Source organism: Prinia subflava, chromosome 16 (assembly GCF_021018805.1).
Source record: "Prinia subflava isolate CZ2003 ecotype Zambia chromosome 16, Cam_Psub_1.2, whole genome shotgun sequence".
In the NCBI taxonomy this organism is placed as follows: domain Eukaryota; kingdom Metazoa; phylum Chordata; class Aves; order Passeriformes; family Cisticolidae; genus Prinia; species Prinia subflava.
In genome coordinates this window covers 7861741-7874168 of record NC_086262.1, presented here as the reverse complement: position 1 = coordinate 7874168, position 12428 = coordinate 7861741, and the positions used below count along the sequence as shown (strand labels likewise).

Below are 12428 nucleotides of genomic sequence, written 5' to 3'. Positions count from 1 at the left end.
GCTCTTCAACGCAAGTATCCATCTAAAGGGATTTTCCACAGCAGGAAGACTGAACTGGTCAAGTATTACTGAGAACTCCACATGACAGATACAGAATCACTGGGATGGAAGAGACCTCCAAAATCATCGAGTCCAGCCCAGCCCTAAACATCTCAAACTAAACCATGGCACTGAGTGCCACATCCAGTCTTTCTTTAAACACATCCAGGGATGGTGACTCCACCACCTCCCCGGGCAGACCATTCCAATACTTTATCACCCTTTCTATGAAAAACTTTCTCCTAATATCCAACCTATATATCCCTAGGCACAGCTTGAGACTGTGTCCTCTCCTTCTGTCAGCTGCTGCCTGGAGAAAGAGACCAACCCCACCTGACCACAAACACCTTTCAGGGAGTTGTAGAGAGTGATAAGGTCACTCCTGAGTCTCCTTTTCTCCAGGCTAAACACCCCCAGCTCCCTCAGCCCTTCCTCACAGGGTTTGTGTTCCAAGCCCCTCACCAGCCTCGTTGCCTCCTCTGGACGCGCTCAAGCATCTCAAGGTCCTTAACCTAAACTGAGGGGACACAGCTGGACACAGCACTCAATGTCCTTCCTAAACTGAGGGGACACAGCACTCAATGTCCTTCCTAAACTGAGGGGACAAGCTGGGCACAGCACTCAAGGTGTGGCCTCACCAGTGCCCAGGACAGGGGAAGAATGACTTCCCTGCTCATGTTGGCCACACCATTCCTGATCCAGGCCAGGATGCCTTGGCCTTCCTGGCCAACAGGGCACACTGCTGGCTCTCATCAGAACCCCCAGGCCCCTTTCTGCCTGGACACTGTCCAGCCACACCGTCCCCAGCCTATAACATTGCAGGGGGTTATTGTGGCCAAAAAGCAGGACTTAGCACTTGGACTTAATAAACTTCATCCTATTGGACTCTGCTCATCCATCCAACCAGTCCAGGTCTCTCTGCAGAGCCCTCCTTCCTTCCAACAGATCAACACACACTCCCAGCTTAGTTTGTCTGCAAATTTACTCATGAAAGATTCAATCCCCTCATCCATGTCATCAGTAGTAAAAAGACTGAACAGAGCCGGCCCCAGCACAGACCCCTGAGGAACACCACTGGTGCCTGGCCACCAGCTGGGTGCAGCACCATCACTACCACTCTCTGGGCCTGGCCATGCACGCAGTTCCTGACCCAGCACAGAGTGCTCCTGTCCAAGCTGTGGGCTGCCAGCTTTTCCAGGAGTGTGCTGTGGGAGACAGGGTCAAAGGCCCTGCTGAAGTCCAGGTACACAACACCCACAGCCTTTCCTGCATCCCCCAGGCAGGTCACCTGGTCATAAAAGGAGACCAGGTTGGTCAAACATGACCTACCCCTCCTAAACCCACGCTGGCTGGGTCTGATACCCCTGGCCATCCTGTAAGTGCTGCATGACGACACTCAGTATAAGCTGTTCCATTTCCTTACTGGGTACTGAGGTCAGGCTCACTGGCCTATAATTACCAGGACCCTCCTTCCCACCTTTTTTGTGAATGGGAGTCACACTGGTCAGCTTCCAGTCCTCTGGAACCTCACCAGTGAGCCAGGGTTGGTAAATGATGGAGAGTGGCTTTGCAAGTTCCTCTGCCAGCTCCTTCATCACCCTGGGATGGATCCCATCAGGCCCATGGATTTATGAACATCCAAGCAGCTCAGCAGTTCTCTGACATGGCATACATGGCAGCTTTGAGCACCAGGTGAACACAGCCCTTACATGCCCCAGAGGTCTTCTTACTGCTAAAATCGTCTCTGATAAAGAGAACTGCAGGTTCAGCTCAACATGCCCTCCCTGGGTATCAGCACTGAAACTCACTCCAAACACACACCTTCCTTATCATGGAACTGAGCTGGAACACACAGTCCAAACCAGCTCTGCCTGACAGAATCAACAGAACCACTTGATAAAAACGAAGTTGTTCTACTGGGAGAGGCTGCACTTAATCAAGATACATATGTGTATTTAGTGTATGTTCAATAAACCCCTCTCTGCTAGTAGTAACAGAATTGATGTGAACATACTTCCAGACACTCCCAGCCACCACAGCTTGCCAGCAGATTTCAGTCTGTTCATATGAGCATCCTGAAAATGTGGAACCCAATGAAGCCTAGTGCTGCAGGCAACCTGTTGTGAACCAGCCACAGCAACACACAAAGCTATTCATTCCACTGCATCAAGAGGAAAGAACGGCACACATGCTGGACAGCAATAGCTGTCAATGCCACCAGGACATTTTGGACTGGTTTGTTTTGTTGGGTTGTTTTTTCTTGGTCTTTCTAAAGGAGCTGCTGGTAAAGTAATTGCTCCCTTTGCTTTTCATTTCCCTTTCCCCTTCTCCTGCTCATGCACATCTCTTGATGTGACACAACAGTAGCTCCAAACAGGATGCACCCCACTGCTTGAGGCAGGAGGAGGAAGGACAGCACAGCACCCAGGGGAGCCCTGCAGAGAGGAGAGGCAGCACTGCAGGCTTCAGACAGGACAATACTAAGAAGAGAGCAGAAGAATAGAAGGGAAAGTGAGATGGGCTTTGATTCTCTTCTTCTTCTGTGTGTGAATGCATGTGTGTAAATACAAGTTCCCAAAGCAGAGCACCAGAGACAGTGACAATGAGGGAGAACACTACAAGGAACAAAAAACCCCAAGCAAAATGAATCACAGAATCACTAAGGTTGGAAAAGTCCTGCAAGATCAGCAAGTCCAACCTTTGACCAAATACCACCATGCCCACCAAACCATTATATCCTATAAAATGTTGCATGTAATCACAGCAGCATCATACAACTGCTTCCAACTACATCTGCACACGTACCTTTGTAACTGTCTGAACACAGAGAACTCCAAAATGCTTTTATTTATACAGCACCTATTAGCCCCCAAAATCACAAAAATCTTAGCATGGTGGTTCTGATCTAAGAAGCAAAGGAGTCTGCCTGGTGTTACACTGTAGCAATTTCGTCTTGTGCACAGAGGTAATGAATTTACCTCTCTCGGTACTGGGGGAAACACCAAAGTCCTTCTCTCACAGCTGAGCAAGGCAGGCAGGTTTCTGCTTTGTGCTATCCTGATTACAGTGAGTTACCACAGGTGCTTGCACACTCAGAGCCATGACAGCACATGAAGGCACCTGGGTATATTTTCAAATATACAGATATATGTATTTTGTCTGACACAGACAAATATATGCATACATGACACAGAGCTAACAGTGAGGTCTTTCCTGCTCTTGTGATTTTTTTTCTTCCAGCATGAACATCCTTCAGCAAAGCTCAAGGCTTTGTCACTGAAAGCCTTCAAACCCCAGTGAGGATGCTGAGGACTTCATAGAACTGGGCTACTTGGTATTTGCCTTAATGTTTAAGTTTCTCTTTATTTTAATTTTTATATTAAAAAAATTTCTTGTCAAACTCCCTGTTCCCTTTATATTTTCCTCTTCTCTGTCTTCTCATCCATACAGATGAGAACAATTGCCATTACTGAATCTTACATTATCTTGCATGGGTTTTTCCTCCAGTGTGGGCACAGACTAATGTCACCTCCTGAGTGCAATTCAGCTTATTTGTTCTGCTACTACTAATAGAAAAGACCAGTGTTTAAATGAGTATATACTAAACCCAGGTGGGGGAAAACCCAACAAAATCCCAAACAAACAAACACAGATCCGTAATACCTGGTGTCTTATCTTCTGACCCCAATGTGAGAAAAAACCTTACACAAAACACAAACATGAGCTACCTAGCAGTTTCTGAGCATTCTTCAATTGAAAAAGAAAATCTGATGACACCTTTTAAAGTAGCAGTATATTCAGTTTATTCATTATTCATTTGTTGATAACTGCAGAACAGATACTATGGGAAAAAACCTACTAAAATTTGAAGAAAGTAAAATAAATTAGCCTTATTACCAAGTGATATTTTTGCTTATCTGAAAAAATTTGATAAACATTCCTTTAAACAAAGATAAAATTCTGTTACAATCTCAAAAGAAGTTAAAGTTGCTTTGATTTTTTTTCTTTTTTTTTTCAATTCTACACTTTTTTATTATGTCTGTTTTGGAAAAAAAAAAAAAAGAAAAAGAGGTCAGCAGTTCATGATAGCATCTCCTGTATGACTAGTAAATATACCCAGTTAAGAAACCATCATGCTCATTTTCACAGCTTCTTAGTACTCCATGCTGTCAGTAGAACAATTTCCTTTTCTACTGAGCAAGTAGAGTAATTTCCAGTAACTCACAGCAGCTGAAATACGTTTAAGTACTGAAAAAACCAACCACTTTTTTCTGTCTGACTATTTAAGTCCTATGTCAGAGTTTGGTCTGCCTTTAAATAGAAACACAGTTAGCACTGTAAGCCAATTCACTGTCCTGACATTTGAGGCCTTTCTTTAACTCTGTCTTAAGGGGTAATACTGTTATTTTTCCTGTAGGAACAAGAAAATTCTGGCAGACTTCTTCCCGAACAGCTTCTTAGATGTTCAGATAATGTCATTCAACTAGAACAAGCTTCTGAGAAGGAGCACGTGCTCCTGCCAAGCTCCACAGCCTGTTCCCTGCACACCCAAGCACACAGTTTATCATCTGCACCCCTTCTGCATTAACACCTGAACTAACACAGTTTTTTGCTACAAATTTCTGGTATCAAGTTTCATGAAAAGGAGTAAACAAATCATTCAGTCAACTCTCCAAAAGGCAAGAACATTTTCTAGGTAAGGCTTCAACAGGGGCGCAGTGTGGGAAGAGTGCAAGTATACTCATCAAGAATCTTATTCATTTCCCATTAAACTGCTCACATGTGATGTGCTTCCTTCTGCCTGACTGAAGTTTTCCACAATTACCCCCAAACATTACAAACTAAGTGCTGAGCACACAGCTTTGGAGGCCTGATTTTAACCTTGGTCATGCATGAAACAAGAGAAACGTGGGTATGTAGCAGACAGTGTGTGCTTTAATTCTCTTCAGAAACCAGACTAATTTAGCTAACAGGGGTTTGGATATTCTGGTATTCACAGTAGTCCAGGACTGGCCTTTCTTGAGGTCACACTACAGCTATTCCCTGCAAACTATGGAAGCACATGACTGCTGTCTTCCTCCAACATGCCCATACTCTGGCTGTCCCCAGGGACACATTGGAAACAAATGGACAAAGTGCAGCCAGCTCAGAGCTTCACAAGCAGGAGACACCCAACAGCACCCACAGCATTGTCACTAAAGTTACAGAAACTCTGTTCTCATATTCTCCAGCAGACACGACAGAAATCAATCAAAAGGTTTAGAAATTACTGAGGGGAGTGCAAGGCCAAGCACTGCACTGTGTGAGGCACCATTTCCACAGCTCCCGAGGCTAAAATAAAACAAAATAAGAAGGCATATAGCAAAGCAACAGTTCCTTTGGGCAATACTCAAACAATTTACCTTCTCCCTCTTTGAGTGGGATATGACACAGGAATTGGGGTGAGGATACTGTTCTGGATTAAACAGGCACAAGGCCAGGATCTAAAGTCACTGCATTCCAAGTTTCTTCATTTATCGACTAAAACAGATGGAAGAGAACTGTAATTTGGGTCTCGTTTCTTCCCAGCTCTATATCACACAAACTGAAAGACTAGAACGTTTCTGGTACTATTACAAATTTTATGTTTTGCTGACATTTTAGCTGGAGCAAGGGAAAAACATTTAAAGGCACTGAGAGAGAAGCACACACACACAAAACTTTATTGCAAGCACATTTTACCTGCAGATGTATCTCACATACATGCATTGTTAACACTCAAAGTGTAGTTCATGGAGTATTTCATGCCACAATTCACATGTTTGAACAAGTTTCTCTGCAACTTACTGTGTTCTGAATAATAGTATCTCCAGAAGCTATCACAGAGTTTCAGAGAAGAATAAGATTGTTTATGCAGAAGCGCAGAATCAACTCAAGTAAAAGCTTCAGTTGAGCACTAAGCAACTTCGTTAAACATGCACTATTGTAAAAATAAATAAATCCTTTTCAATACAAAAACTACATAATAACCACTCACATGTCTATGAAGCAGAACATATTTGGGCAGGTATTGTTAGAAATTAATGACTGAATGTAGTGTTTATGGTCACATTCCTTAGGCACAACAGAATCACACAACTTTTGTGCAAATATATTTCCCATATTTGAATATTTCCCGTATATTAATTTTGCTACTACTCCCTGAAGGTGGAGCAGTCAGTGCATTAGCAAAGCAATTGCTGATTAATAAAATTATTTCCTGTTTTTAATGGGCATAACTTTTTTCCTCCAGCAGATATTTTACAGAATAAGGTTCTCCATGTAACACTACAAACACAAAACTTTTCAAGTCCTCAGAGACAAAGTCTGCTCTTGGCTGATTCTGGAAACCCAGCACAACCACACTGTGGATTCGCTGCTGCAACTGAGCTTTGCATTTTTCCTAACGTTACTCACAAACATGTGATCCTGCAGACATCCAGCTTCAGATGTAGCACTGGGAGGGAACACAACCACTGAGCACGAAACCACTGCATGCGTTACTTTCCACTTGTAAAACACACTGTTACAGTGGTCACCTACAGCATTCAGCCAAAATTACAACACAAGTTTCAGGCTCCAAGTCACACTGGTCCAGTTTATTCCAGAACAGAAGCTTGGATTCATCCAAGCTGTCACCATGAGCATACACTAACTCAAAGCATACACAGAGCATACACAGAACATACACAGAGCAAGGGCCCTTTGAAAACACAAGGACAATCCACATACATGCCATGCTCTTGGTACATCCTCATGCCTCATGATCTGACCTGCAGTAGGAGAGGGAAGAAACAGAACCCAAGGGTTTGCAGAAACACCTTCTTACAATACTTGCCAGTGTAACCCAAGTGTGACACATTTCCACTTGCGTGTATCTATATGTACATGATTCACTCACTCCAACCTCTCCTCAAAAGGATTTCTAATTTAGAGGAAGGAGTTGAAATGCAGGGAGGGGAACCAAGAAAGTGACTGTTCCAAGGGCCGCTCAGTGAGGCAGAAGACTGCAGCTATCCCCAGACAACCCAGGCCATCCTACGGGGAGGAAGCGATGCTGCAGGCTGGGAGGAAGCCAAGTGTGCGCTGACAGTGCTGACCTCGTGATGGCCAGGACAGGCAGGGCAACCTCGTGATGCCAAATTCTCAAGTCACCACGACCTCCCAGCCACCACAGGATATGCCAGCAGGAAAGGCAATAAGGGTGACCCTTCACCTCTTAGCTCATTTTGTAATGAGCTTTAACCCCTTCTAGAAAACAGGAGAAAAAATGAGCAGAGGGCTTTTTCACTCCACTGTTCATGTTCCCTATTCCACTGGTGATGGGACAAAGCTGAGGTGAAGCAAGGGCTAGGCAGAGATCCCACCAGAGCAGGGAAAAACTTTCCAAGGCACAAAGCCAGGCAGACACAAGCACCCCAATGGTTTTCGAATTATTTCATCATTTTCTGCACTCACATGCACCTAGCATGCTGGGAATATCAATCCAAGTTAATTCCTTCAGATCAGGTGATAATTTAAGTAAATAATCACTGGATGGACTGCCAACCCTCTGATTATCAGCTCCTTCAGTCACGGTGCAGATCCAGCTTGTAGCATTGCTTTATTCAGAGCCAGCACCCAATTTTCAAGGATGTGCTGGGTGTTTTAGGAGCAGCACATTCCTGCCTGGAGAAGCATTTAGGATACCTAGAGAATGGTGGCAAGGAGGGCTTGGAGAGTGTCCCTTTCAGAAGAAATTGTCAAAACCATTTCCAAGCCCCAGAGGTACTCAGTGGAGTCTTGTCACTTATGTCCCTGTTTCCAAAATGAAACTTGACTTTAAGCAGTGGAAGGTACATAAAAACTTACATGACAGGAAATGCAAAACAGATTTTGGCAAAAAAAGTACTTCAGAAAACAGCAATATATTGCAAAACAAAAGCCAAAGTCATCATAGTATAGAGAAAACTGTGCATAAATCAAAGTGAAGTATTTATTAAAACTTGGTGCACTCAAGCTAATGAATGCAACCAAATAGCCAAAAACATGCTCTTCCAGAGATTACAGGAGAGATGGATTTTTATAAAAAAGCAAAACTTAAAAGGACATTGAAGGGCAGAAAATAGTTTAATAGAAACACAGTAACATTTCAGATGTTCAAGAATTTGAGTAGTCTTAAAAATTATGGCATGAAAGCTTTTTAAATTCATCAGATAACTGCAAAAGATAAAAAGCTGGACCTATTCCAAAATGAGGTCCAGCTAATGCTCTCTTGGAGGATAGACTTTGAGGTGGTAAAATTCCAGGAGTTTTACAAATATTGACAAAAAACCTTGCAGAATGCCAAAAATGAAAAAACATCAAAACATGCTGTTTCATTAATATCAGGTTTTGGTCAGGCTGGCTTGATGCAGTGCTGAGGAACAACTTTAAAAAGCCTTGTGTAGAACTATTAGGATCAGGAATTTGCTGGCTGCATTGCTCCCAAGAACTGACACAATTTGGCAAGAGATCCGCTTTCCTGGGCTCAGCCAAGCTGTACACAAAGCTACCTGCTCCTGAGAAGAAAGTTTTGTGGGTAAAACTTTGGACTGGAAATACCAATGTAAAAATAATTTTCACGTTCCTCCTTCACCTTACTCCAGTCTCCACTTTAAAAAGCTGTAACAGTCTCTGGCTACACACTAATAAATGTCTCCGAGTCTCTTTGCACTTTATTTCAAGAAATTAGCCTCTTTCGAGAGGCAATTATACCTTTGTTAAGGAAGCACGTACCATTTTTATTGTGCAATAGCTGTGCAGAAGAACTGGCTCATGAAGCATCTTTGTATCAAGCTGCCCATTTATAACTCTAGGTTTATTGTAATTTCCTTGATGAATGGCACTGCCAAAAATTATGTGAAAGGAAACAAATCTCAGGATACCATTTAAAGTCACTGCCACAGAGTATAGAAAGAGTCTGGGCTGATGGGGAATGCCTGCCTAGACAGATTTCAGGAAATACTACTTTGCAGTCAGCCTGAGGCCTTTCCTATCTCAGGAACCTGGCACACTATTCTCTCTACAAAGGAGCAGCACATGGTACTAGAAGACCCCAAGAAAGCACATGTTCAGAACAACCAAGAATTACTTTCTTGCTCATAAAGAACATTTAAAAATACTTATTCCTGTATCTCCCAGCTTGAAAAACAGCCCTTGTTCTCAAAAATACCTAGATAACCAAAGCGAAGGCCTAAAGGAAGAATGTGCCCAAAGATAACCCACACCATTGGTAGGACTCGAAACTGGAAGGGGTTCTGTCAAGCTTAAACAATTACCACACAGCTGTACCTCTACAACAGGTGCTTTAACAAGAGCAAAACAGAGTTTGCAAACATCAGTGGAATGCCCCTCGGGCTGAGATGGTTCTTTAGAGTTCCCTAGATTAAAATAAAAAAGAGACACTGAAGCTTTTATTGAGCTGTAGTGTAAAAAGAACTCCTGATTAATAATCCCTCTATCCTCCAGCTAGGCAGGCAGGATGTCTAGAGACAAAAGGCAACAAGTATTTGAACTTTATACATAAGATGGAAAAAATCCCCACTGAGTTTCCCTCCTACAAAGAGCCCCAAAAGGTACAAGTCCCATAGTTCAGTGTTACAAGACTCTGCCACATGCTAATAGTGCTCAAAGTACAATCAGGACCCCACCACACGCTCCTGCAGAAACTCTGCTGCAGTCCTTGCAGCTGTATTTACCATTGGAAATGCTGCCCACACGTCCTGACAAGGATATAACGCCTCAGCCTCTCGGTAATTTACTGAGCTTCAGGCTCAATCCACCGAGCCCATTCTGAAGAACAAAAAGCTGCTTGAGTTTCCAGTGACTTTCCAGCTTCCTTTTCTCCACTCTAAAGTGGATCCCTGGAAAGCCAGGAGAGACACAGCAGCTGAAAATCACTGTCCGTACCAGTCAGTAATGTAAACGTGCACTGGAATGTTTTGTGTGCCCATGTAATATACAACAGAAATGCATGGCTGCTTCTGCCTAATTTAAGGAAGTTTTTGTAAGATTATTTCCATCTTACTGGCACAGGGTGCATTTATTTACTATTTTAAAGTGTATCTCCATTTTAGACACATACAGCTCATGTGAATACCTTTATGTATTTTTACAACAGGAATACTTTGATTCTAAAATTCTAGCTTACCTGAAATTTTATTTTCCTAATAACTGTAACAGCCTGAGCCTGGGTTGAGCTCTCCTGTCACAGGCAGCGGCCAATGCCAGATGCTACAATATGGCCAAGAGATCCTATTTATAGTAAGAGTTTCCCTTAGGGAAAATCCACTCACGTGAGTATTATTTGCAGTAGACAGCAGGTACTCCACATCTTGGAATAAAAGGGCTTGACTTTTCCCTCCTAGAATACTTGCAGGTGTTTCTGTGTTTCTTGTAAACAGATTTTACCACTAAAATTTGGATATGCTTGCTCACCATGTGAATGTCAAGCTGTAGCAAGAGATTTCAGTCTAAGGGCCAAGTGTGCCAATTACTGTGGAATAAATGGAAGAGCTAAAAAACTAACAAGCAGTGGATCTACTGGGATTTCCTAAAGTTTCGTCTGTAAAATAAACGGCATACATATATTTAAAAATTAATATAAATGGCAAACTGGCACCTCAGAAAATATTTTACAGTTGCTAACTTACTGTTCCCATTACTAAATCTCTTAACTTCTTCAGCACCTAGTCCTGAAGGGTTTTACAGAGTCTGGCTAGACTTGGGCTCACAAAATTTCACATACGCACAGCACAGAAAGAGATTCTTGGCAGGAATAAACAAAAAAAAAGGAAAAAAAATTAAAAACCCACCACAAATCAACAACTAAACAAAATGTTTCCCCTGAAAAGTATTGTTTCATTTCTGAAACAGTGTAAGGTCAGATAAATAGAACTGGTGAATTTTCATAATAAGCCTGATGGAAATGCAAAATATATTCATAATAAAAAAACTGAGCGGCAAAATCATCCTTAAATGTTCTGCTATACTAATGTCACTACCACAGTAACTGGGCCCTTCTCTCCAAGTACATATTATTCACAAAATATAGTAAGAGAATTTATGCAATTTTATGGTTGATCTACACAGTCTCCACAATAAGAGACCTGAGTTTTCCAAGTGAAGACAGGTAGAAATAACAGCGTTTAGAATATTTAGGAAATGCTCCATATTTAGACTGTAAACAGATATAATGTATCAACCCATAAAACATCATCTTGCCCCAATGGAATTGATGAGGCTGTTGCGTTCAGTTTCACTGGAACCAGCAAGTCTAAACTATGAAGTGCTTATTTCCAATCTCCAAAGACTCAGCTGTCATAAACAACAGTCCTTATTTTGTGCATTATTTGAAAGTTTCACCAGGAATTGATAATCCCAACAAGTTGTGATTTTAGCTACACACCTAGCCCCATTTGGAAAATGAAAGCAGTCATTAGGCAATATGCCTAGAGAGCATCTGTATTATTCTTCAAAAATACTACTCAGCTCTCCTAAGAGCTGGATCTCCCACCCTCCCCAGAGCCTCATCAGCCTCTCCCTGCAAATTACACCTGAAGGTCCACCAAAAAAACCCCAACTGCAAATTCACTCATTACCAGCTGACAGTTCGTATCACAAAGCAAAACAACACTATAAATTTCAGACCCAGCTTGGCACAGCGATACAGGTGACGAGGGAAGCACAGACCTTGCCACATACTCGCTCTCCTCCTTTCAACATGGGTTGATTCCCACATTTCTGTCCCAGATCTGCACTGCAGCTGTTGCATGAACCACCAGGCTCTAGACAAACCCACCACTAAGGCAAGGCAAAAAGACAATTATACAGAGCAGTCCCAGTACCCCTTCCCGTCCCCACCAAGGGCTCTAGTCCAGTATTAAGATGATTCGGAAAATAAGATGCCATCGACATCACTGAAACATTTTGTTTCTTAGAAAAGATCATTAAAAACAAGGATTCACTCTACAGTGAGTATCAGAGAGGTGTGAAAGCAGTTATGAATCAGTGTCTTCAAAAGTTGCGTGAGCTCCAGGTAATGTCCAGGAGCATGTCTTGACTCCTTGAGGACTCATCAATATTTTTTGTCCAGTCAGTATTTTTTGAAAACCCTTGCACTTAGATAACTGCAGATACACTACTATACATCTGAACTGCGAAATACTGCAGCTAAAAGGGGTATCCCGCCACAGAAACCTAAGCCCATCAGTGAGATGTCCCTTTACGGAGCGACCAAGAGCTGATCACTTGTAGGCAGTAAATTTCAAGGCAGCGGGTGGGAGGCGAGCTTCACCACACTGCTAGAAATGCTTCAAGAAGCGCCTAACTCTTACTCTTACTCTTAATGA

General features: G+C 42.6%; 1 protein-coding gene across 2 annotated transcripts in view; it reads right to left on the bottom strand.

The window, feature by feature from the left end:
- Positions 1–12428, bottom strand: part of FNIP1 (folliculin interacting protein 1) — a 64614-nt gene that overhangs the window by 51133 nt on the left and 1053 nt on the right. The gene's annotated exons all lie outside the window — the stretch shown is intronic.